Source organism: Oncorhynchus masou, unplaced genomic scaffold, assembly GCF_036934945.1.
Source record: "Oncorhynchus masou masou isolate Uvic2021 unplaced genomic scaffold, UVic_Omas_1.1 unplaced_scaffold_2417, whole genome shotgun sequence".
In the NCBI taxonomy this organism is placed as follows: Eukaryota; Metazoa; Chordata; class Actinopteri; order Salmoniformes; family Salmonidae; genus Oncorhynchus; species Oncorhynchus masou.
This window is the reverse complement of record NW_027008871.1, coordinates 39,444-64,287: the sequence shown is the minus strand read 5'-3', so window position 1 is coordinate 64,287 and position 24,844 is coordinate 39,444. Positions and strand designations below refer to the sequence as shown.

At 45.9% G+C, this 24,844-nt stretch overlaps 1 long non-coding RNA gene and 1 pseudogene across 1 annotated transcript; both read left to right on the top strand.

Moving 5' to 3' along the window:
- The first annotated feature begins 1,189 nt into the window (after positions 1-1,189).
- Positions 1,190-7,485, top strand: LOC135533510 (microfibril-associated glycoprotein 4-like; annotated as a pseudogene).
- A 704-nt stretch (positions 7,486-8,189) lies between these two features.
- On the top strand, positions 8,190-8,937 carry LOC135533511 (uncharacterized). Its single transcript, XR_010454536.1, has 2 exons — positions 8,190-8,435; positions 8,635-8,937. It is a non-coding gene; the product is annotated as an uncharacterized LOC135533511 (long non-coding RNA).
- Positions 8,938-24,844: the final 15,907 nt, after the last annotated feature.

Here is a 24,844-nt window from a genome sequence, read left to right as displayed (position 1 = left end):
GCGTTGGACTAGTAACCAGCAGGTAGCCTAGTGGTTAGAGCGTTGGACTAGTAACTAGCAGGTAGCCTAGTGGTTAGAGTGTTGGACTAGTAACAAGCAGGTAGACTAGTGGTTAGAGTGTTGGACTAGTAACCAGCAGGTAGCCTAGTGGTTAGAGCGTTGGAGCAGTAACCAGCAGGTAGCCTAGTGGGTAGAGTGTTGGACCAGTAACCAGCAAGTAGCTTAGTGGTTAGGACTTGGAACCAGAAGGTAGCAAGATGGAATCCCCGAGCTGACAAGGTAAAAATCTGTCGTTCTGCCCCTGAACAGCCAAAATAAGAATTTGTTCTTAACCGACTTGCCTAGTTAAAAACATTTTTAAAGAGATTTGCAGAGTACTTAATACATTTTTTATCCAAAAATTCTAAATGTTGGAAACAGTGTCAGGATGTTTAGAAAAAGCGAAGAACCCCGTGAGCAGAACTTTGAAATCGTAACAACTACTTTCATTCTTCTACTGCATCTGTTAACAGCCTTTTCTAGAGACTAACGGACTGGGAACCTGACGGAGGGAAACGGACCGCGATAGGAAACCTGACCGCGATAGGAAACCTGACCGCGATAGGAAACCTGACCGCGATAGGAAACCTGACGGAGGGGAAACGGACCGCGATAGGAAACCTGACCGCGATAGGGAACCTGACGGGAGGGAAACGGACCGCGATAGGAAACCTGACCGCGATAGGGAACCTGACGGGAGGGAAACGGACCGCGATAGGGAACCTGACGGAGGGAAACGGACCGCGATAGGGAAACGGACCGCGATAGGGAAACGGACCGCGATAGGGAAACGGACGGGGGGAAACAGACCGCGATAGGAAACTCACGGAGGGAAACAGACCGCGATAGGGAACCTGACGGGAGGGAAACAGACTGTGTAAACAACATTCAACAATTGACTAACAAAATATGAGCAGAAAGTTAGAGTACATGCATGTAATATGGAGAAAACTTAGGCTATATGGATAGAAGATAAACTGTGTTTAAAAAGACAGAGTCCAGGAAACTACAGAAGTGGAAATGTCCATATTGTGAAATCGTGTTTGCTTCCCTGATAATAAAATCAGCCAATCATGATCAACCCACCCCTTCTAAAAAGTACACAAAAGGATGGATAAGAGTCACAATCACATTATTTTCTTTTGTCGGGCTGAAAACCAACTGGAAAAAAGACAGATAACCGTCCCAACAATGCATGTAAGTTGAAGCCTACATTTTACAACTGAAACATTTTACCACTACAGACTGTTTATATGTAAACAGACATGCATTTCCATATATGGAGCAGAAAATGATTATGTGTCAAAACATAGAATTACATAAAATAAATCCCCATTTAATAGGCTCTCTGTGTTCCAGGCCCTGAGGATTCTCTATGTGTTGCTGCTGTCAGTAGCAGTTCATTCTAAGGGGCTGATGTTCCAGCCTCTGGACTGTGCTGATATCTACAACGACGGCTCTAAGACCAGTGGTGTCTACAGGATGTACCCTGCTGGACCCAACTCTCCTCGATACGTCTACTGTGATATGGACACCGACGGAGGGAAATGGACTGTGAGTAGGTCACCTAGTAGGAAACTATTTAACAGAGTGCATAACCAGTGTTCAGACCAGACTGGAGTCGGCCTCAACCCCTCCAGACCAGACTGAGTCGGCCTCAACCCCTCCAGACCAGACTGGAGCCGGCCTCAAACCCCAGACCAGACTGGAGCCGGCCTCAACCCCTCCAGACCAGACTGGAGCCGGCCTCAACCCCTCCAGACCAGACAGGAGCCGGCCTCAACCCCTCCAGACCAGACTGGAGCTGGCCTCAACCCTCCAGACCAGACTGGAGCCGGCCTCAACCCCTCCAGACCAGACTGGAGCCGGCCTCAACCCCTCCAGACCAGACTGGAGCCGGCCTCAACCCTCCAGACCAGACTGGAGCCGGCCTCAACCCCTCCAGACCAGACTGGAGCCGGCCTCAACCCCTCCAGACCAGACTGGAGCCGGCCTCAACCCCTCCAGACCAGACTGGAGCCGGCCTCAACCCCTCCAGATCAGACTGGAGTCGGCCTCAACCCCTCCAGACCATACTAGAGTCGGCCTCAACACCTTACAAACCATACTAGTCAGCATCAACAAAAACATGCTACATCGACAGACTGATCTTGTTGAAGTATTTTAAGACAACAGTATTCTGCCAGATATGAGATCTGATCAACCGTTGGAACTGAATTCTCCTGAGTCAGTACTTGACGACATGGCCTAGATGCTTATAATTTCTCCTCTCTCCCCCCACCTCCCTCTACCTTCCCCTCCTTCCAGGTGTTTCAGAGGAGGATGGATGGGACAGTGAACTTCTACAGAGGATGGGACCAGTACAAGAACGGCTTTGGACACGCAGCAGGAGAGTACTGGCTGGGTAAAGAACTTCTTTCAAAGAGCCTTTTCAAGGACAGATCATCCATGAAAACACCCTGGATAATTTAAATTCATCATTGGTTTGTTAAATTGACTTCTCTATTTGTGAGGTTGTTGTGACAGTCAGTAGTCAGGCAGGGCCAAATCCCAACAGGGCCAAATCCCAACAGGGCCAAATCCCAACAGGACCAAATCCCAACAGGGCCAAATCCCAACAGGGCCATATACCAACAGGGCCATATCCCAACAGGACCAAATCACAAATCCCAAAAGGGCCAAATCCCAACAGGGCCAAATCCCAACAGGACCAAATCCCAAATCACAACAGGGCCAAATCCCAAATCACAACAGGGCCAAATCCCAACAGGACCAAATCCCAAATCACAACAGGGCCAAATCCCAACAGGGCCAAATCCCAACAGGACCAAATCCCAACAGGACCAAATCCCAACAGGAACAAATCCCAACAGGAACAAATCCCAACAGGACCAAATCCCAACAGGACCAATCCCCTTTAGTCGGTGTGTAAAACCAGTGCGTCCAGAAAAGCAACCTCCCACACTACTCCAAAGCAGTTCAAAAATAACATGTACAAAAATATATTCACTTCCAGTCCAGAGTTTGGACACACCTACTCATTCAAAGGTTTTTTCTTCATTTTTTACTATTTTCTACATTGTAGAATAATAGTGAAGACATCAAAAGTATGAATTAACACATATGGAAACATGTAGAAACCAAAAAAAGTGTTAAAATCAAAATATATTTTATATTTGAGATTCTTCAAAGTAGCCATCCTTTTGCCTTGATGACAGCTTTGTTCACTCTAGGCATTCTCTCAACCAGCTTCAACTGGAATTTATTTTCCAACAGTACCAAACTTTTGACTGGTACAGAATATACAAAAAAATGAAGTAAGCTTTCCGTGCTGACCGAAGACATGACTCTCCTTGCTGACCAAAGACATGACTCTCCTGTGCTGACCGAAGACATGACTCTCCTGTGCTGACCAAAGACATGACTCTCCTGTGCTGACCAAAGACATGACTCTCCTGTGCTGACCAAAGACATGACTCTCCTGTGCTGACCAAAGACATGACTCTCCTGTGCTGACCAAAGACATGACTCTCCTGTGCTGACCAAAGACATGACTCTCCTTGCTGACCAAAGACATGACTCTCCTTGCTGACCAAAGACATGACTCTCCTTGCTGACCAAAGACATGACTCTCCTTGCTGACCAAAGACATGACTCTCCTTGCTGACCAAAGACATGACTCTCCTTGCTGACCAAAGACATGACTCTCCTTGCTGACCAAAGACATGACTCTCCTTGCTGACCAAAGACATGACTCTCCTTGCTGACCAAAGACATGACTCTCCTTGCTGACCAAAGACATGACTCTCCTTGCTGACCAAAGACATGACTCTCCCTTGCTGACCAAAGACATGACTCTCCTTGCTGACCAAAGACATGACTCTCCTTGCTGACCAAAGACATGACTCTCCTTGCTGACCAAAGACATGACTCTCCTTGCTGACCAAAGACATGACTCTCCTTGCTGACCAAAGACATGACTCTCCTTGCTGACCAAAGACATGACTCTCCTTGCTGACCAAAGACATGACTCTCCCTTGCTGACCAAAGACATGACTCTCCTTGCTGACCAAAGACATGACTCTCCTTGCTGACCAAAGACATGACTCTCCTGCTGACCAAAGACATGACTTGCTGACCAAAGACATGACTCTCCTTGCTGACCAAAGACATGACTCTCCTTGCTGACCAAAGACATGACTCTCCTTGCTGACCAAAGACATGACTCTCCTTGCTGACCAAAGACATGACTCTCCTTGCTGACCAAAAACTCTCCTTGCTGACCAAAGACATGACTCTCCTTGCTGACCAAAGACATGACTCTCCTTGCTGACCAAAGACATGACTCTCCTTGCTGACCAAAGACATGACTCTCCTTGCTGACCAAAGACATGACTCTCCTTGCTGACCAAAGACATGACTCTCCTTGCTGACCAAAGACATGACTCTCCTTGCTGACCAAAGACATGACTCTCCTTGCTGACCAAAGACATGACTCTCCTTGCTGACCAAAGACATGACTCTCCTTGCTGACCAAAGACATGACTCTCCTTGCTGACCAAAGACATGACTCTCCTTGCTGACCAAAGACATGACTCTCCTTGCTGACCAAAGACATGACTCTCCTTGCTGACCAAAGACATGACTCTCCTTGCTGACCAAAGACATGACTCTCCTTGACTCTCCTTGCTGACCAAAGACATGACTCTCCTTGCTGACCAAAGACATGACTCTCCTTGCTGACCAAAGACATGACTCTCCTTGCTGACCAAAGACATGACTCTCCTTGCTGACCAAAGACATGACTCTCCTTGACATGACTCACCAAAGACATGACTCTCCTTGCTGACCAAAGACATGACTCTCCTTGCTGACCAAAGACATGACTCTCCTTGCTGACCAAAGACATGACTCTCCTTGCTGACCAAAGACATGACTCTCCTTGCTGACCAAAGACATGACTCTCCTTGCTGACCAAAGACATGACTCTCCTTGCTGACCAAAGACATGACTCTCCTTGCTTCTCCTTGCTGACCAAAGACATGACTCTCCTTGCTGACCAAAGACATGACTCTCCTTGCTGACCAAAGACATGACTCTCCTTGCTGACCAAAGACATGACTCTCCTTGCTGACCAAAGACATGACTCTCCTTGCTGACCAAAGACATGACTCTCCTTGCTGACCAAAGACATGACTCTCCTTGCTGACCAAAGACATGACTCTCCTTGCTGACCAAAGACATGACTCTCCTTGCTGACCAAAGACATGACTCTCCTTGCTGACCAAAGACATGACTCTCCCAAAGACATGACTGCTGACCAAAGACATGACTCTCCTTGCTGACCAAAGACATGACTCTCCTTGCTGACCAAAGACATCTCCTTGCTGACCAAAGACACTGACTCTTTGCTGACCAAAGACATGACTCTCCTTGCTGACCAAAGACATGACTCTCCTTGCTGACCAAAGACATGACTCTCCTTGCTGACCAAAGACATGACTCTCCTTGCTGACCAAAGACATGACTCTCCTTGCTGACCAAAGACATGACTCTCCTTGCTGACCAAAGACATGACTCTCCTTGCTGACCAAAGACATGACTCTCCTTGCTGACCAAAGACATGACTCTCCTTGCTGACCAAAGACATGACTCCTTGCTGACCAAAGACATGACTCTCCTTGCTGACCAAAGACATGACTCTCCTTGCTGACCAAAGACATGACTCTCCTTGCTGACCAAAGACATGACTCTCCTTGCTGACCAAAGACATGACTCTCCTTGCTGACCAAAGACATGACTCTCCTTGCTGACCAAAGACATGACTCTCCTTGCTGACCAAAGACATGACTCTCCTTGCTGACCAAAGACATGACTCTCCTTGCTGACCAAAGACATGACTCTCCTGTGCCAAAGACATGACCAAAAGACATGACTCTCCTGTGCTGACCAAAGACATGACTCTCCTGTGCTGACCAAAGACATGCTGACCAAAGACATGACTCTCCTTGCTGACCAAAGACATGACTCTCCTGTGCTGACAGAAGACATGACTCTCCTGTGCTGACAGAAGACATGACTCTCCTTGCTGACCAAAGACATGACTCTCCTTGCTGACCATGCTCTCCTGTGCTGAAGACATGACTCTCCTTGCTGACCAAAGACATGACTCTCCTTGCTGACCAAAGACATGACTCTCCTTGCTGACCAAAGACATCTGCATGATAGAAATAAAGATCATTTTAAAAACTCAACTCTTGACCTCGGCGCTTAGCGCCCACTACATTTTCTCACATTGTTCCTCTTCATCAGGGACTGGTTTAGACCTGGGACACCAGGTGGGTGATATTAATTACCAGGTAGAAGAGAAAACCAGCAGCCTGTGAACCAATGTAACAGTTGAATATCTCTGTTCTAAAAAAGGTTCACCTCTGGTCTGTTCGCTGCAGGTCTGGACACCATCTACCTCCTGACCCTGAAAAAGAATTACGAGTTGAGGGTGGACATGGAGGACTTGACGGACAGAAAGCCTACGCTTTCTACTCCTCCTTCGCCATCTCTCCCAAAGTCACAGATCCTGAACTGGATGGCTACAAACTCAGGTTACTGGCTTTAAAGATGGAGGAGCAGGTGACAACAGTTTAAACTTCCTTAGAGAAACATCTGAGCTGTATTCATTAGTCCAGAGTTCAGCTAAGTTCCCTCATTCGGTTCTGTTTGATTCATAGTGAATACAACCCCTGAGGGGACCTGCACAGATACACCATCTTAGAGCTGATCTGGGATCAGTTTATTAGAGATCATAATGAATAGTATTACATAGAAAGGACAGGGGGGACCGTACAGATACACCATCTTAGAGCTGATCTGGGATCAGTTTATTAGAGATCATAATGAATAGTATTACATAGAAAGGACGGAGGGGGCTGGTCCTAGATCACACTGACATCGTAGACTGATTTTGACCAGGGCTCTGATAGGTTGCATAACATTTGACCTGTGTTTCCTGCCTGAACCAAGGGGACTCTCTCACCTATCACAGCGGTATGAAGTTCTCCACCTTCGACCGAGACCAGGACACCAACTGTGCAGTCGGAGGTTATTGGTACAACGAGTGTTACTTCTCAAACCCAAACGGTCTTTACACGTGGGGATTGAACTCACAGATGGGAGTCAACTGGAGGGGATGGAAGACCTTCTACTCTGTGAAAGCCATATCCATGAAGATTAGGCCTGTGAACCTGTGAAGGTCCTTCACAAAGTCCTTTAGTTAAAACATAGTTATATGAACTGCAGATTGTCCCCTTAAATGCTAGATTTACAACATGCAAATGTATTCCATTCTATGCACAGTGTAACATTGATCTCAGTCAGTTGTCCTATAAAACTAAAAACTGTCGCGTGAAAAATGCTCCTTTTCATAGCTCATATTCTGTTAAACCCAAATCATGTTGTCGACTCGTTCCTATACTGGTATTTGTGTCTGGAGCTGTTGTGGTGCCCATATTACCGCCACAGCGGCAGTCATGAGTCAAGACCACAGTCACATTCTGCTGAGTCAACTTCCATATCCTTTAATTAACTCTGGACATGGCGGTTACACCCAACTGACTACACACCAATCAGGGCCTAACGGCCTGGTCCTTGGTAGAACCCAACTGACTACACAGCAATCAGGTCCTAACGGCCTGGTCCTTGGTAGAACCCAACTGACTACACAGCAATCAGGTCCTCACGACCTGGTCCTTTGGTAGAACCCAACTGACTACACAGCAATCAGGTCACTAACGGCCTGGTCCTTGGTAGAACCCAACTGACTACACACCAATCAGGTCCTAACGGCCTGGTCCTTGGTAGAACCCAACTGACTACACAGCAATCAGGTCACTAACGGCCTGGTCCTTGGTAGAACCCAACTGACTACACACCAATCAGGTCCTAACGGCCTGGTCCTTGGTAGAACCCAACTGACTACACAGCAATCAGGTCACTAACGGCCTGGTCCTTGGTAGAACCCAACTGACTACACAGCAATCAGGTCCTAACGGCCTGGTCCTTGGTAGAACCCAACTGACTACACACCAATCAGGTCACAGACGGCCTGGTCCTTGGTAGAACCCAACTGACTACACACCAATCAGGTCCTAACGGCCTGGTCCTTGCAGAACCCAACTGACTACACACCTATCAGGTCCTAACGGCCTGGTCCTTGGTAGAACCCAACTGACTACACAGCAATCAGGGCCTAACGGCCTGGTCCTTGGTAGAACCCAACTGACTACACAGCAATCAGGTCACTAACGGCCTGGTCCTTGGTAGAACCCAACTGACTACACACCAATCAGGTCCTAACGGCCTGGTCCTTGGTAGAACCCAACTGACTACACAGCAATCAGGTCACTAACGGCTGGTCCTTGGTAGAACCCAACTGACTACACAGCAATCAGGTCACTAACGGCCTGGTCCTTGGTAGAACCCAACTGACTACACACCTATCAGGTCCTAACGGCCTGGTCCTGGTAGAACCCAACTGACTACACAGCAATCAGGTCCTAACGGCCTGGTCCAGAACCCAACTGACTTCACACCAATCAGGTCACAGACGGCCTGGTCCTTGGTAGAACCCAACTGACTACACACCAATCAGGTCCTAACGGCCTGGTCCTTGGTAGAACCCAACTGACTACACACCTATCAGGTCCTAACGGCCTGGTCCTTGGTAGAACCCAACTGACTACACAGCAATCAGGGCCTAACGGCCTGGTCCTTGGTAGAACCCAACTGACTACACAGCAATCAGGGCCTAACGGCCTGGTCCTTGGTAGAACCCAACTGACTACACACCAATCAAGTCCTAATGGCCTGGTACTCAGGGCTCTATTGTCCCTCCATCAAGTCCTAATGGCCTGGTACTCAGGGCTCTATTGTCCCTCCATCAGGTCCTAATGGCCTGGTACTCAGGGCTCTATTGTCCCTCCATCAAGTCCTAATGGCCTGGTACTCAGGGCTCTATTGTCCCTCCATCAGGACCTACTGGCCCGGTACTCAGGGCTATATTGTCCCTCCATCAGGTCCCAATGGCCTGGTACTCAGGGCTCTATTGTCCCTCCATCAGGTCTAATGGCCTGGTACTCAGGGCTCTATTGTCCCTCCATCAGGTCCTAATGGCCTGGTACTCAGGGCTCTATTGTCCCTCCATCAGGTCCTAATGGCCTGGTACTCAGGCTCTATTGTCCCTCCATCAGGTCCTAATGGCCTTGTACTCAGGGCTCTATTGTCCCTCCATCAGGTCCTAATGGCCTGGTACTCAGGGCTCTATTGTCCCTCTATCAGGTCCTAATGGCCTGGTACTCAGGGCTCTATTGTCCCTCCATCAGGTCATAATGGTCTGGTACTCAGAGCTCTATTGTCCCTCCATCAGGTCCTAATGGCCTGGTACTCAGGGCTCTATTGTCCCTCCATCAGGTCCTAATGGCCTGGTACTCAGGGCTCTATTGTCCCTCCATCAAGTCCTAATGGCCTGGTACTCAGGGCTCTATTGCAGGGAGAAGTTGACAAGACAAAGTTGACAAAACAAAAAGGAGAATTTATTTTTTATTTTTTTACCTTTATTTAACCAGGCAAGTCAGTTAAGAACAAATTCTTATTTTCAATGACGGCCTGGGAACAGTGGGTTAACTGCCTGTTCAGGGGCAGAACGACAGATTTGTACCTTGTCAGCTCGGGGTTTGAACTCGCAACCTTCCGGTTACTAGTCCAACGCTCTAACCACTAGGCTACCCTGCCGCCCGAGGACAGACGAGGTACTACACAATTAGAGCAAGCAGGGAGATTTTCTCTTTTGTTTTGCTCCCTGCCATGCTAACGGGTTCCCACAAGCTACAATGTATGCGAAGAGCATGCTGCATGCTCCATCTGCTTCTTGTTCACGTCAAACTTCGTCCCCCAAAACTTGGTCTGGAATGTAATGACATGCTAGCATGGCTAGCGGCTAAGACAGCTTGAGCTAAAATACAAACTCAGGAGCAGAGTAGATCTTCCATATGAAGTCGAACATTAGTGCATTGTGGGTAGCGTATCCCGGAAATAGGTTAATAAATATGTAATAACCCAAAAACATAACTAGGTTTGTACTTACAGGTAACCAGATCATGACTACAACTAAGTTATTTAAGTCTTTGACCATAATGTGTTACATTGGTGAGGAAAACTCCTGCTTCCTACCTTTAATTGTATAAATGTCTATGGATATATGCTATGCTTATCTGTTACTTGGCAAAAACAAGGTCATCTAAGTATATACGGTTTTGATCACATTCTCATATCCATAATCAATATGAAAAAGGCCAGACAAGGAAGTGAAGAGTTTACACTGGAAATTGGTCACCACTAATACAGGTCTCAGAACAACCAGACTGGTTAGTTAGTGGTCACCACTAATACAGGTCTCAGAACATCCAGACTGGTTAGTTAGTGGTCACCACTAATACAGGTCTCAGAACATCCAGACTGGTTAGTTAGTGGTCACCACTAATACAGGTCTCATAACATCCAGACTGGTTAGTTAGTTAGTGGTCACCACTAATACAGGTCTCAGAACATCCAGACTGGTTAGTTAGTTAGTGGTCACCACTAATACAGGTCTCAGAACATCCAGACTGGTTAGTTAGTGGTCACCACTAATACAGGTCTCAGAACATCCAGACTGGTTAGTTAGTGGTCACCACTAATACAGGTCTCAGAACATCCAAACTGGTTAGTTAGTGGTCACCGCTAATACAGGTCTCATAACATCCAGACTGGTTAGTTAGTGGTCACCACTAATACAGGTCTCAGAACATCCAGACTGGTTAGTTAGTGGTCACCACTAATACAGGTCTCATAACATCCAGACTGGTTAGTTAGTGGTCACCACTAATACAGGTCTCAGAACATCCAGACTGGTTAGTTAGTGGTCACCACTAATACAGGTCTCATAACATCCAGACTGGTTAGTTAGTGGTCACCACTAATACAGGTCTCATAACATCCAGGCTGGTTAGTTAGTGGTCACCACTAATACAGGTCTCAGAACATCCAGACTGGTTAGTTAGTTAGTTAGTGGTCACCACTAATACAGGTCTCATAACATCCAGACTGGTTAGTGGTCACCGCTAATACAGGTCTCATAACATCCAGACTGGTTAGTTAGTTAGTTAGTGGTCACCACTAATACAGGTCTCATAACATCCAGACTGGTTAGTTAGTGGTCACCACTAATACAGGTCTCAGAACATCCAGACTGGTTAGTTAGTGGTCACCACTAATACAGGTCTCATAACAACCAGACTGGTTAGTTAGTGGTCACCACTAATACAGGTCTCATAACATCCAGACTGGTTAGTGGTCACCACTAATACAGGTCTCAGAACATCCAGACTGGTTAGTTAGTGGTCACCACTAATACAGGTCTCAGAACATCCAGACTGGTTAGTTAGTGGTCACCACTAATACAGGTCTCATAACATCCAGACTGGTTAGTTAGTGGTCACCACTAATACAGGTCTCATAACATCCAGACTGGTTAGTTAGTGGTCACCACTAATACAGGTCTCAGAACATCCAGACTGGTTAGTTAGTGGTCACCACTAATACAGGTCTCAGAACATCCAGACTGGTTAGTTAGTGGTCACCACTAATACAGGTCTCAGAACATCCAGACTGGTTAGTGGTCACCACTAATACAGGCCTCAGAACATCCAGACTGGTTAGTTACTGGTCACCACTAATACAGGTCTCATAACATCCAGACTGGTTAGTTAGTGGTCACCACTAATACAGGTCTCAGAACATCCAGACTGGTTAGTTAGTGGTCACCACTAATACAGGTCTCAGAACAACCAGACTGGTTAGTTAGTGGTCACCACTAATACAGGTCTCAGAACATCCAGACTGGTTAGTTAGTGGTCACCACTAATACAGGTCTCATAACAACCAGACTGGTTAGTTAGTGGTCACCACTAATACAGGTCTCATAACATCCAGACTGGTTAGTGGTCACCACTAATACAGGTCTCAGAACATCCAGACTGGTTAGTTAGTGGTCACCACTAATACAGGTCTCATAACATCCAGACTGGTTAGTTAGTGGTCACCACTAATACAGGTCTCATAACATCCAGACTGGTTAGTTAGTGGTCACCACTAATACAGGTCTCATAACATCCAGACTGGTTAGTTAGTGGTCACCACTAATACAGGTCTCAGAACATCCAGACTGGTTAGTTAGTGGTCACCACTAATACAGGTCTCAGAACATCCAGACTGGTTAGTTAGTGGTCACCACTAATACAGGTCTCAGAACATCCAGACTGGTTAGTTAGTGGTCACCACTAATACAGGTCTCATAACATCCAGACTGGTTAGTTAGTGGTCACCACTAATACAGGTCTCAGAACATCCAGACTGGTTAGTTAGTGGTCACCACTAATACAGGTCTCATAACATCCAGACTGGTTAGTTAGTGGTCACCACTAATACAGGTCTCATAACATCCAGACTGGTTAGTTAGTGGTCACCACTAATACAGGTCTCAGAACATCCAGACTGGTTAGTTAGTGGTCACCGCTAATACAGGTCTCATAACATCCAGACTGGTTAGTGGTCACCACTAATACAGGTCTCAGAACAACCAGACTGGTTAGTTAGTGGTCACCACTAATACAGGTCTCAGAACATCCAGACTGGTTAGTTAGTGGTCACCACTAATACAGGTCTCAGAACATCCAGACTGGTTAGTGGTCACCACTAATACAGGTCTCAGAACAACCAGACTGGTTAGTTAGTGGTCACCACTAATACAGGTCTCAGAACATCCAGACTGGTTAGTTAGTGGTCACCACTAATACAGGCCTCAGAACATCCAGACTGGTTAGTTACTGGTCACCACTAATACAGGTCTCAGAACATCCAGACTGGTTAGTTAGTGGTCACCACTAATACAGGTCTCAGAACAACCAGACTGGTTAGTTAGTGGTCACCACTAATACAGGTCTCAGAACATCCAGACTGGTTAGTTAGTGGTCACCACTAATACAGGTCTCAGAACAACCAGACTGGTTAGTTAGTGGTCACCACTAATACAGGTCTCATAACATCCAGACTGGTTAGTTAGTGGTCACCACTAATACAGGTCTCAGAACATCCAGACTGGTTAGTTAGTGGTCACCACTAATACAGGTCTCATAACATCCAGACTGGTTAGTTAGTTAGTGGTCACCACTAATACAGGTCTCAGAACAACCAGACTGGTTAGTTAGTGGTCACCACTAATATAGGTCTCAGAACATCCAGACTGGTTAGTTAGTTAGTGGTCACCACTAATACAGGTCTCAGATCATCCAGACTGGTTAGTTAGTTAGTGGTCACCACTAATACAGGTCTCATAACATCCAGACTGGTTAGTTAGTGGTCACCACTAATACAGGTCTCAGAACATCCAGACTGGTTAGTTAGTGGTCACCGCTAATACAGGTCTCAGAACATCCAGACTGGTTAGTTAGTGGTCACCACTAATACAGGTCTCATAACATCCAGACTGGTTAGTTAGTGGTCACCGCTAATACAGGTCTCAGAACATCCAGACTGGTTAGTGGTCACCACTAATACAGGTCTCAGATCATCCAGACTGGTTAGTTAGTTAGTGGTCACCACTAATACAGGTCTCATAACATCCAGACTGGTTAGTTAGTGGTCACCACTAATACAGGTCTCAGAACATCCAGACTGGTTAGTGGTCACCACTAATACAGGTCTCAGAACATCCAGACTGGTTAGTTAGTGGTCACCGCTAATACAGGTCTCAGAACATCCAGACTGGTTAGTTAGTGGTCACCACTAATACAGGTCTCATAACATCCAGACTGGTTAGTTAGTGGTCACCGCTAATACAGGTCTCAGAACATCCAGACTGGTTAGTGGTCACCACTAATACAGGTCTCAGAACATCCAGACTGGTTAGTTAGTGGTCACCACTAATACAGGTCTCAGAACATCCAGACTGGTTAGTTAGTGGTCACCACTAATACAGGTCTCAGAACATCCAGACTGGTTAGTTAGTGGTCACCACTAATACAGGTCTCAGAACATCCAGACTGGTTAGTTAGTTAGTGGTCACCACTAATACAGGTCTCATAACATCCAGACTGGTTAGTTAGTGGTCACCACTAATACAGGTCTCAGAACATCCAGACTGGTTAGTTAGTGGTCACCACTAATACAGGTCTCAGAACATCCAGACTGGTTAGTTAGTGGTCACCACTAATACAGGTCTCAGAACATCCAGACTGGTTAGTTAGTGGTCACCACTAATACAGGTCTCATAACATCCAGACTGGTTAGTTAGTGGTCACCACTAATACAGGTCTCAGAACATCCAGACTGGTTAGTGGTCACCACTAATACAGGTCTCAGAACAACCAGACTGGTTAGTTAGTGGTCACCACTAATACAGGTCTCAGAACAACCAGACTGGTTAGTTAGTGGTCACCACTAATACAGGTCTCATAACATCCAGACTGGTTAGTTAGTGGTCACCACTAATTGGAATCACTTAGAGTGTATGTGTTTCCACCTGGGTCAGGCACTACACTCATGAAGCACATTTACAACCATTATTATATACAAAAACATAAAACACTGTCGAAAATGAGGAAAATATTGTGATATGATATTTTGGCCATTTATCCCAGCTCTATAATCTATTATATCCTGTCCAAAGCCAGCATTGATGAAGAAGCACTTCACTATCTCTCCCAGGCTGTTAGAGGTGATGGGAGGAGGAGGGGCTATACCAACTACACCTCCTTCACTATCTCTCCCCAGGCTGTTAATAGAGGTGATGGGAGGAGGAGGGGCTATACCAACTACACCTCCTTCACTATCTCTCCCCAGGCTGTTAGAGGTGATGGGAGGAGGAGGGGCTATACCAACTACACCTCCTTCACTATCTCTCCCCAGGCTGTTAATAGAGGTGATGGGAGGAGGAGGGGCTATACCAACTACACCTCCTTCACTATCTCTCCCCAGGCTGTTAGAGGTGATGGGAGGAGGAGGGGCTATACCAACTACACCTCCTTCACTATCTCTCCCAGGCTGTTAATAGAGGTGATGGGAGGAGTACGGGCTATACCAACTACACCTCCTTCACTATCTCTCCCCAGGCTGTTAGAGGTGATGGGAGGAGGAGGGCTATACCAACTACACCTCCTTCACTATCTCTCCCCAGGCTGTTAATAGAGGTGATGGGAGGAGGAGGGGCTATACCAACTACACCTCCTTCACTATCTCTCCCCAGGCTGTTAATAGAGGTGATGGGAGGAGTACGGGCTATACCAACTACACCTCCTTCACTATCTCTCCCCAGGCTGTTAGAGGTGATGGGGGAGGAGGAGGGGGGGCTATACCAACTACACCTCCTTCACTATCTCTCCCCAGGCTGTTAATAGAGGTGATGGGAGGAGGAGGGGCTATACCAACTACACCTCCTTCACTATCTCTCCCAGGCTGTTAATAGAGGTGATGGGAGGAGGAGGGGCTATACCAACTACACCTCCTTCACTATCTCTCCCCAGGCTGTTAGAGGTGATGGGAGGAGGAGGGGCTATACCAACTACACCTCCTTCACTATCACTCACCAGGCTGTTAGAGGAATGGGAGGAGGAGGGTCTATACCAACTACACCTCCTTCACTATCTCTCCCAGGCTGTTAATAGAGATGATGGGAGGAGGGGCTATACCAACTACACCTCCTTCACTATCTCTCCCCAGGCTGTTAGAGGTGATGGGAGGAGGAGGGGCTATAACAACTACACCTCCTTCACTATCTCTCCCCAGGCTGTTAATAGAGATGATGGGAGGAGGAGGGGCTATACCAACTACACCTCCTTCACTATCTCTCCCCAGGCTGTTAGAGGTGATGGGAGGAGGAGGGGCTATACCAACTACACCTCCTTCACTATCTCTCCCCAGGCTGTTAATACAGAGGTGATGGGAGGAGGAGGGGCTATACCAACTACACCTCCTTCACTATCTCTCCCCAGGCTGTTAATACAGAGGTGATGGGAGGAGGAGGGTCTATACCAACTACACCTCCTTCACTATCTCTCCCCAGGCTGTTAATACAGAGGTGATGGGAGGAGGAGGGGGCTATACCAACTACACCTCCTTCACTATCTCTCCCCAGGCTGTTAATACAGAGGTGATGGGAGGAGGAGGGGCTATACCAACTACACCTCCTTCACCATCTCTCCCCAGGCTGTTAATACAGATGTGATGGGAGGAGGAGGGGCTATACCAACTACACCTCCTTCACCATCTCTCCCCAGGCTGTTAATACAGATGTGATGGGAGGAGGAGGGGCTATACCAACTACACCTCCTTCACTATCTCTCCCCAGGCTGTTAATACAGAGGTGATGGGAGGAGGAGGGGCTATACCAACTACACCTCCTTCACTATCTCTCCCCAGGCTGTTAATACAGATGTGATGGGAGGAGGAGGGGCTATACCAACTACACCTCCTTCACTATCTCTCCCCAGGCTGTTAATACAGAGGTGATGGGAGGAGGAGGGGCTATACCAACTACACCTCCTTCACTATCTCTCCCCAGGCTGTTAATACAGAGGTGATGGGAGGAGGAGCTATACCAACTACACCTCCTTCACTATCTCTCCCCAGGCTGTTAGAGGTGATGGGAGGAGGAGGGTCTATACCAACTACACCTCCTTCACTATCTCTCCCCAGGCTGTTAATACAGAGGTGATGGGAGGAGGGTCTATACCAACTACACCTCCTTCACTATCTCTCCCCAGGCTGTTAGAGGTGGTGGGAGGAGGAGGGTCTATACCAACTACACCTCCTTCACTATCTCTCCCCAGGCTGTTAGAGGTGATGGGAGGAGGAGGGTCTATACCAACTACACCTCCTTCACTATCTCTCCCCAGGCTGTTAATACAGAGGTGATGGGAGGAGGAGGGGCTATACCAACTACACCTCCTTCACTATCTCTCCCCAGGCTGTTAATACAGAGGTGATGGGAGGAGGAGGGGCTATACCAACTACACCTCCTTCACTATCTCTCCCCAGGCTGTTAATACAGAGGTGATGGGAGGAGGAGGGGCTATACCAACTACACCTCCTTCACTATCTCTCCCCAGGCTGTTAATACAGAGGTGATGGGAGGAGGAGGGGCTATACCAACTACACCTCCTTCACTGTTATCTCCCCCAGGCTGTTAATACAGAGGTGATGGGAGGAGGGAGGGGCTATACCAACTACACCTCCTTCACTATCTCTCCCAGGCTGTTAATACAGAGGTGATGGGAGGAGGAGGGGGCTATACCAACTACACCTCCTTCACTATCTCTCCCAGGCTGTTAGAGGTGATGGGAGGAGGAGGGGCTATACCAACTACACCTCCTTCACTATCTCTCCCCAGGCTGTTAATAGAGGTGATGGGAGGAGGAGGGTCTATACCAACTACACCTCCTTCACTATCTCCCCAGGCTGTTAATACAGATGTGATGGGAGGAGGAGGGCTATACCAACTACACCTCCTTCACTATCTCTCCCCAGGCTGCTAATACAGAGGTGATGGGAGGAGGAGGGGCTATACCAACTACACCTCCTTCACTATCTCTCCCCAGGCTGCTAATACAGAGGTGATGGGAGGAGGAGGGGGCTATACCAACTACACCTCCTTCACTATCTCTCCCCAGGCTGTTAATACAGAGGTGATGGGAGGAGGAGGGGCTATACCAACTACACCTCCTTCACTATCTCTCCCCAGGCTGTTAATACAGAGGTGATGGGAGGAGGAGGGGCTATACCAACTACACCTCCTTCACTATCTCTCCCCAGGCTGTTAGAGGTGATGGGAGGAGGAGGGGGCTATACCAACTACACCTCCTTCACTATCTCTCCCCAGGCTGTTAATACAGAGGTGATGGGAGGAGGAGGAGCTATACCAACTACACCTCCTTCACTATCTCTCCCCAGGCTGTTAATACAGAGGTGATGGGAGGAGGAGGGGCTATACCAACTACACCTCCTTCACTATTTCTCCCCAGGCTGTTAATACAGAGGTGATGGGAGGAGGAGGGGCTATACCAACTACACCTCCTTCACTATCTCTCCCCAGGCTGTTAGAGGTGATGGGAGGAGGAGGGTCTATACCAACCACACCTCCTTCACTATCTCTCCCCAGGCTGTTAATACAGAGGTGATGGGAGGAGGAGGGGCTATACCAACTACACCTCCTTCACTATCTCTCCCCAGGCTGTTAGAGGTGATGGGAGGAGGAGGGGCTATACCAACTACACCTCCTTCACTATCTCTCCCAGGCTGTTAATACAGAGGTGATGGGAGAGGAGGGGCTATACCAACTACACCTCCTTCACTATCTCTCCCCAGGCTGTTAGAGGTGATGGGAGGAGGAGGGGTTATACCAACTACACCTCCTTCACTATCTCTCCCCAGGCTGTTAATAGAGGTGATGGGAGGAGGATAAAGACAAGAACATTAACAACTACACAGTTTAGAACACTATAACAATACAGAACTCTATAACAATACAGAACTCTATAACAATACAGAACTCTATAACAATATAACACTATAGAACACTATAACACTATAGAACACACTATAACACACTAAAGAACACTATAGAAAACACTATAGAACACTATAGAAAACACTATAAAACACACTATAACACTATAGAACACACTATAAAACACTATAGAACACACTATAGAACACTATAAAACACACTATAGAACACTATAAAACACACTATAGAACACACTATAGAACACACTATAGAACACACTATAAAACACACTATAAAACACACTATAAAACACACTATAAAACACACTATAAAACACACTATAAAACACACTATAGAACACACTATAGAACACACTATAGAACACACTATAGAACACACTATAGAACACACTATAGAACACACTATAGAACACACTATAGAACACACTATAGAACACACTATAGAACACACTATAGAACACACTATAGAACACTATCACACTATAGAACACTATCACACTATAGAACACTATCACACTATAGAACACTATCACACTATAGAACACTATCACACTATAGAACACTATCACACTATAGAACACTATCACACTATAGAACACTATCACACTATAGAACACTATCACACTATAGAACACTATCACACTATAGAACACTATCACACTATAGAACACTATCACACTATAGAACACTATAACACTATATAGAACACTATAACACTATAGAACACTATAACACTATAGAACACAATAACACTATAGAACACAATAACACTATAGAACACAATAACACTATAGAACACTATAACACTATAGAACACTATGGAACACTATAACACTATGGAACACTATAACACTATAGAACACTATAACACTATAGAACACTATAACACTATAGAGCACTATAACACTATAGAACACAATAACACTATAGAACACAATAACACTATAGAACACTATAACACTATAACACTATAACACTATAGAACACTATAACACTATAGAACACTATAACACTATAGAACACTATAACACTATAGAACACTATAACACTATAGAACACTATAACACTATAGAACACAATAACACTATAGAACACAATAACACTATAGAACACTATAACACTATAACACTATAACACTATAGAACACTATAACACTATAGAACACTATAACACTATAGAACACTATAACACTATACCAGTATAGAAGAAAAGGAAACATAATCTACAAGAACCAATATCCCTCCCTAGAAACAACCCTGTGGAATAATCCTTGATAGCTTTTCAGAACTCACTGATAAATTGGTTCACATGGAAAACTAAAAAGGCATAGACACCGTAAATAACTTGGTAATCGGAAAGATATTTTAATTTTGGATTGACCAAGGTAGATATTTTCCAATGCACACAACTTAAACGTTTTATATACCAAAATGTAGATTTGAAAGTCTTTTTGACATAAGAGTAATCTTGATGGAATGCTATTTGAGTCAGAAAAGGATGTTCATGTGATCGGTAACATGTGGGTAACATGTGGGTAACATGTGGGTAACATGATACTTCACTCCTCAATATTTAAAAAAAAAAACTTAAACTTAAAAACTGGAAATCAACCAATAAAAACAACACACTGTACTAGACTGTGTCCCAGAGCAACAGTAACAAACCACACACACTGTACTAGACTGTGTCCCAGAGCAACAGTAACAAACCACACACACTGTACTAGACTGTGTCCCAGAGCAACAGTAACAAACCACACACACTGAGGTGGAGGGAAAACAACTTCTGCCAGAGACCGGTTCACTCTTTCACTCACTCACTCACTCACCTTCTTGCCCTCTGATTGGTCGGGGCTGACGTATGACAGCTTCCTGCGGACGTAAAACAACATGTCGTCCTGTTCCCGCGGGCGACAGCTTCTCCATGAAGTACGTGGAGAACATCCATGTCCAGAACACGATGCGGTCGCCCTTAAAACATCCTGGATCAAAAACACAGAGAGGTCAGAGGTCAGGCCTTAAAACACCCTGGATCAAAAACACAGAAAGGTCAGAGGTCAGGCCTTAAAACACCCTGGATCAAAAACACAGAGGTCAGAGGTCAGACCTTAAAACACCCTGGATCAAAAAACACAGAGAGGTCAGAGGTCAGACCTTAAAACACCCTGATCAAAAACACAGAGGGGTCAGATGTCAGGCCTTAAAACACCCTGGATCAAAAACACAGAGAGGTCAGGCCTTAAAACACCCTGGATCAAAAACACAGAGAGGTCAGGCCTTAAAACACCCTGGATCAAAAACACAGAGAGGTCAGGCCTTAAAACACCCTGGATCAAAAAACACAGAGGGGTCAGATGTCAGGCCTTAAAACACCCTGGATCAAAAACACAGAGAGGTCAGAGGTCAGGCCTTAAAACACCCTGATCAAAAACACAGAGAGGTCAGAGGTCAGACCTTAAAACACCCTGGATCAAAAAACACAGAGGGGTCAGATGTCAGGCCTTAAAACACCCTGGATCAAAAACACAGAGAGGTCAGGCCTTAAAACACCCTGGATCAAAAACACAGAGAGGTCAGGCCTTAAAACACCCTGGATCAAAAACACAGAGAGGTCAGGCCTTAAAACACCCTGGATCAAAACACAGAGAGGTCAGAGGTCAGACCTTAAAAACACCCTGATCAAAAAACACAGAGGGGTCAGATGTCAGGCCTTAAAACACCCTGGATCAAAAACACAGAGAGGTCAGGCCTTAAAACACCCTGGATCAAAAACACAGAGAGGTCAGGCCTTAAAACACCCTGGATCAAAAACACAGAGAGGTCAGGCCTTAAAACACCCTGGATCAAAAACACAGAGGTCAGGCCTTAAAACACCCTGGATCAAAAACACAGAGAGGTCAGGCCTTAAAACACCCTGGATCAAAAAACACAGAGAGAGGTCAGAGGTCAGACCTTAAAACACCCTGATCAAAACACAGAGCGGTCAGAGGTCAGACCTTAAACACCCTGGATCAAAAAACACAGAGAGTCAGAGGTCAGACCTTAAAACACCCTGGATCAAAAAACACAGAGAGGTCAGAGGTCAGACCTTAAAACACCCTGGATCAAAAAACACAGAGAAAGAGGTCAGAGGTCAGAACTTAAAACACCCTGGATCAAAAAACACAAAGAGGTCAGAGGTCAGACCTTAAAAACACCCTGGAACGGTCCTGACACAGTTATCAGAGAAAGAGGAGGACGGGACCCGGACCACTCCTGATTTACAGTAAACTCAAAGAGAAACGGTCTACTATAATAGGTGGCTATTGGCTTTGGTCCTCAGGGAGATGGAATGGAGGTGATGTTTCATTAGAGGTCGACCGATTAGGATTGTTCAACCTCTACTTTCCAATCCTCAATGGCATCCATACAGGAAGTGCTCACGCCCTTCGACTTATTACACATGCTGTTGTGTTACAGGCATTTTAAATGGATCACATTGACATTTTATTTGGTCACTGATCTACACACGATACTCCACAATGCCAAAATGGAATTTTTGTTTTTAGATTTATTTATTTTTTACAAATTAATTCATGGGGCGGCAGGGTAGCCTAGTGGTTAGAGCGTTGGATTAGTAACTGGAAGGTTGCAAGTTCAAACCCCCGAGCTGACAATCTGTCGTTCTGCCCCTGAACAGGCAGTTAACCCACTGTTCCTAGGCCGTCATTGAAAATAAGAATTTGTTCTTAACTGACTTGCCTGGTTAAATAAAGGTAATTTAAAAAATAAATAAATAAATAAATAAATAAATAATGAAAAGCTGAAATGTATTGAGTCAATAAGTATTCAACCCCTTTGTTATGGTAAGGAGCCTAAATACGTTCAGGAGTCAAAATGTTGCTTAACAAGTCACATAAGAAGTTGCATGGACTCAATGTGTGTGCAATAATAATGTTTAGCATGATTTTTAAATGACTACCACGTCTCTGTACCCCCACACATAACATTATCTGTGAGGTCCCTCAGTCGAGGAGTGAATTTCAAAACACAAAGACAGGGAGGTTTTGCGTTGCAAAGAAGGGCCCCTATTGGTAGATGGGTAAAAATGTTAAAAATCTGACATTGAATATCCGTTAGAGCACAGTGTAGTTACTACACTATGGATGGTGTATCAATACACCCAGTCACTACAACGATACAGGCATCCTTAACTCAGTCTGACATTGAATATCCGTTAGAGCACGGTGACGTTACTACACTATGGATGGTGTATCAATACACCCAGTCACTACAACGATACAGGCATCCTTAACTCAGTTGCCGAAGAGGAAGGAAACCGCTCAGGGATTTCACCACCAGGCCAATGGTGACTTTAAAACAGTTACAGAGTTTTAATGGCTGTGAAAGTAAACTGAGGATCAACAACATTGTAGTTACTCCACAATAGTAATCTATAAGACAGAGTGGAGAGAAGGAAGCCTGCACAGAATAACAAATATTCCTAAACATGCTTCCTGTTTACAACAAGGCTTCCTGTTTACAGCAAGGCATCCTGTTTACAACAAGGCACTGAAGTAAAACTGCAAAAGAAATTGGCTAAGCAATTAACTCTATGTCCTGAATACAAAAGTGTTATGTTTGAGGCAAATCCAATATGTCACCGAGCACCACTCTCCATATTGTCTCGTATAGTGGTGGCTGGATCACGTTATGGCTGAACACAGGCAAAATCCCAGAGGAAACCCTGGTTCAGTCTGCTTTCCACCAGACACTGGGAGATGAATTCACCTTTCAGCAATACCCTAAAACACAAGGGCACATATACACTGGAGTTGTTTACCAAGAAGACAGTGAATGTTCCCGAGTTACAGTTTTCACTTACATCTGCTTGGAAATCTACGGCAAGATCTGAACATGTCTGTCGAGCAATGATCAACAACCATCTTGACAGAGCTTGAAGAAGAATGTAAAAAAAATTGCAAATATTGTACAATCCAGGTTTGCAAAGCTCTTAGAGACTTACCCAGAAAGACTCACAGCTGTAATCACTGCTAAAGGTGATTCTAACGTATCGACTCAGGGGGTTGAATAATTATCTAATCAAGATATACAAGTGCTTTACAAATATGTTAGAATTTGTTAAGCACTTTGACAGCGCATTTTGTGTAGATCGTTGACAACAAAATGACAACGGAATCCATTTTAATCCCATTTCCACAACAAAATGTGGAAAAAGTCCAGGAGTGTGAATAGTTCCTGAAGGCTCTGTATATTGTGCACTACTGTTGACCAGAGCCCATAGACTCAGCAGTTTCCATTCCATATAGTTTCACTGGGGCACGATATAGGCAATAGGGCCACCATTTCGGAGACAGGCAGGGTTCTTCTCTAATGGAAGGAAGCAGCTTCTGACACAAAATGGCCATTCAGTTTAAACTGCTCATTCAGAGAAACACATTCCTCCATGCCATTTCATAACAGTGAGATTCAATTCAGTGTAACTCAATCTACTGAAGCGCTGTCTGGCTTTGATTGCTTCAATTTTGGAAATTCATTATTGTTGACAAATAGCATGGTGTCAAAAAGATCGCATTTGGTTTAAATAACTTGTATTTATGTGTGTACATTATTCAAAGAAATCTCCTGAACTCTCAATGCAATAAATGCTGAAACTGAAGCCGTTGTTCCTCAGTCCAGTTTCTACAGACAGAACGAAAGGGGAACTGAAATACCACTACATTTCCTCATCCTGATTTTTTCATTTTATTCTACGTTTATTTAACGAGGCAAGTCAGTTCAGAACAAACGATTACACTTACAATGGATGGCCTCCCCCTGCCAAACCCGGACGACACTGAGCCAATGGACGGCCTACCCCTGCCAAACCCGGACGACACTGAGCCAATGGGACTACCCCGGCCAAACCCGGACGACACTGAGCCAATGGACGGCCTACCCCTGCCAAACCCGGACGACACTGAGCCAATGGACGGCCTCCCCCAGCCAACCCCGGACGACACTGAGCCAATGGACGGCCTACCCCCAAACCCGGACGACACTGAGCCAATGGACGGCCTACCCGGACGACACTGAGCCAATGGACGGCCTACCCCTGCCAACCCCGGACGACACTGAGCCACGGACGGCCTCCCCAGCCAACCCCGGACGACACTGAGCCAATGGACGGCCTACCCCGGACGACACTGAGCCAA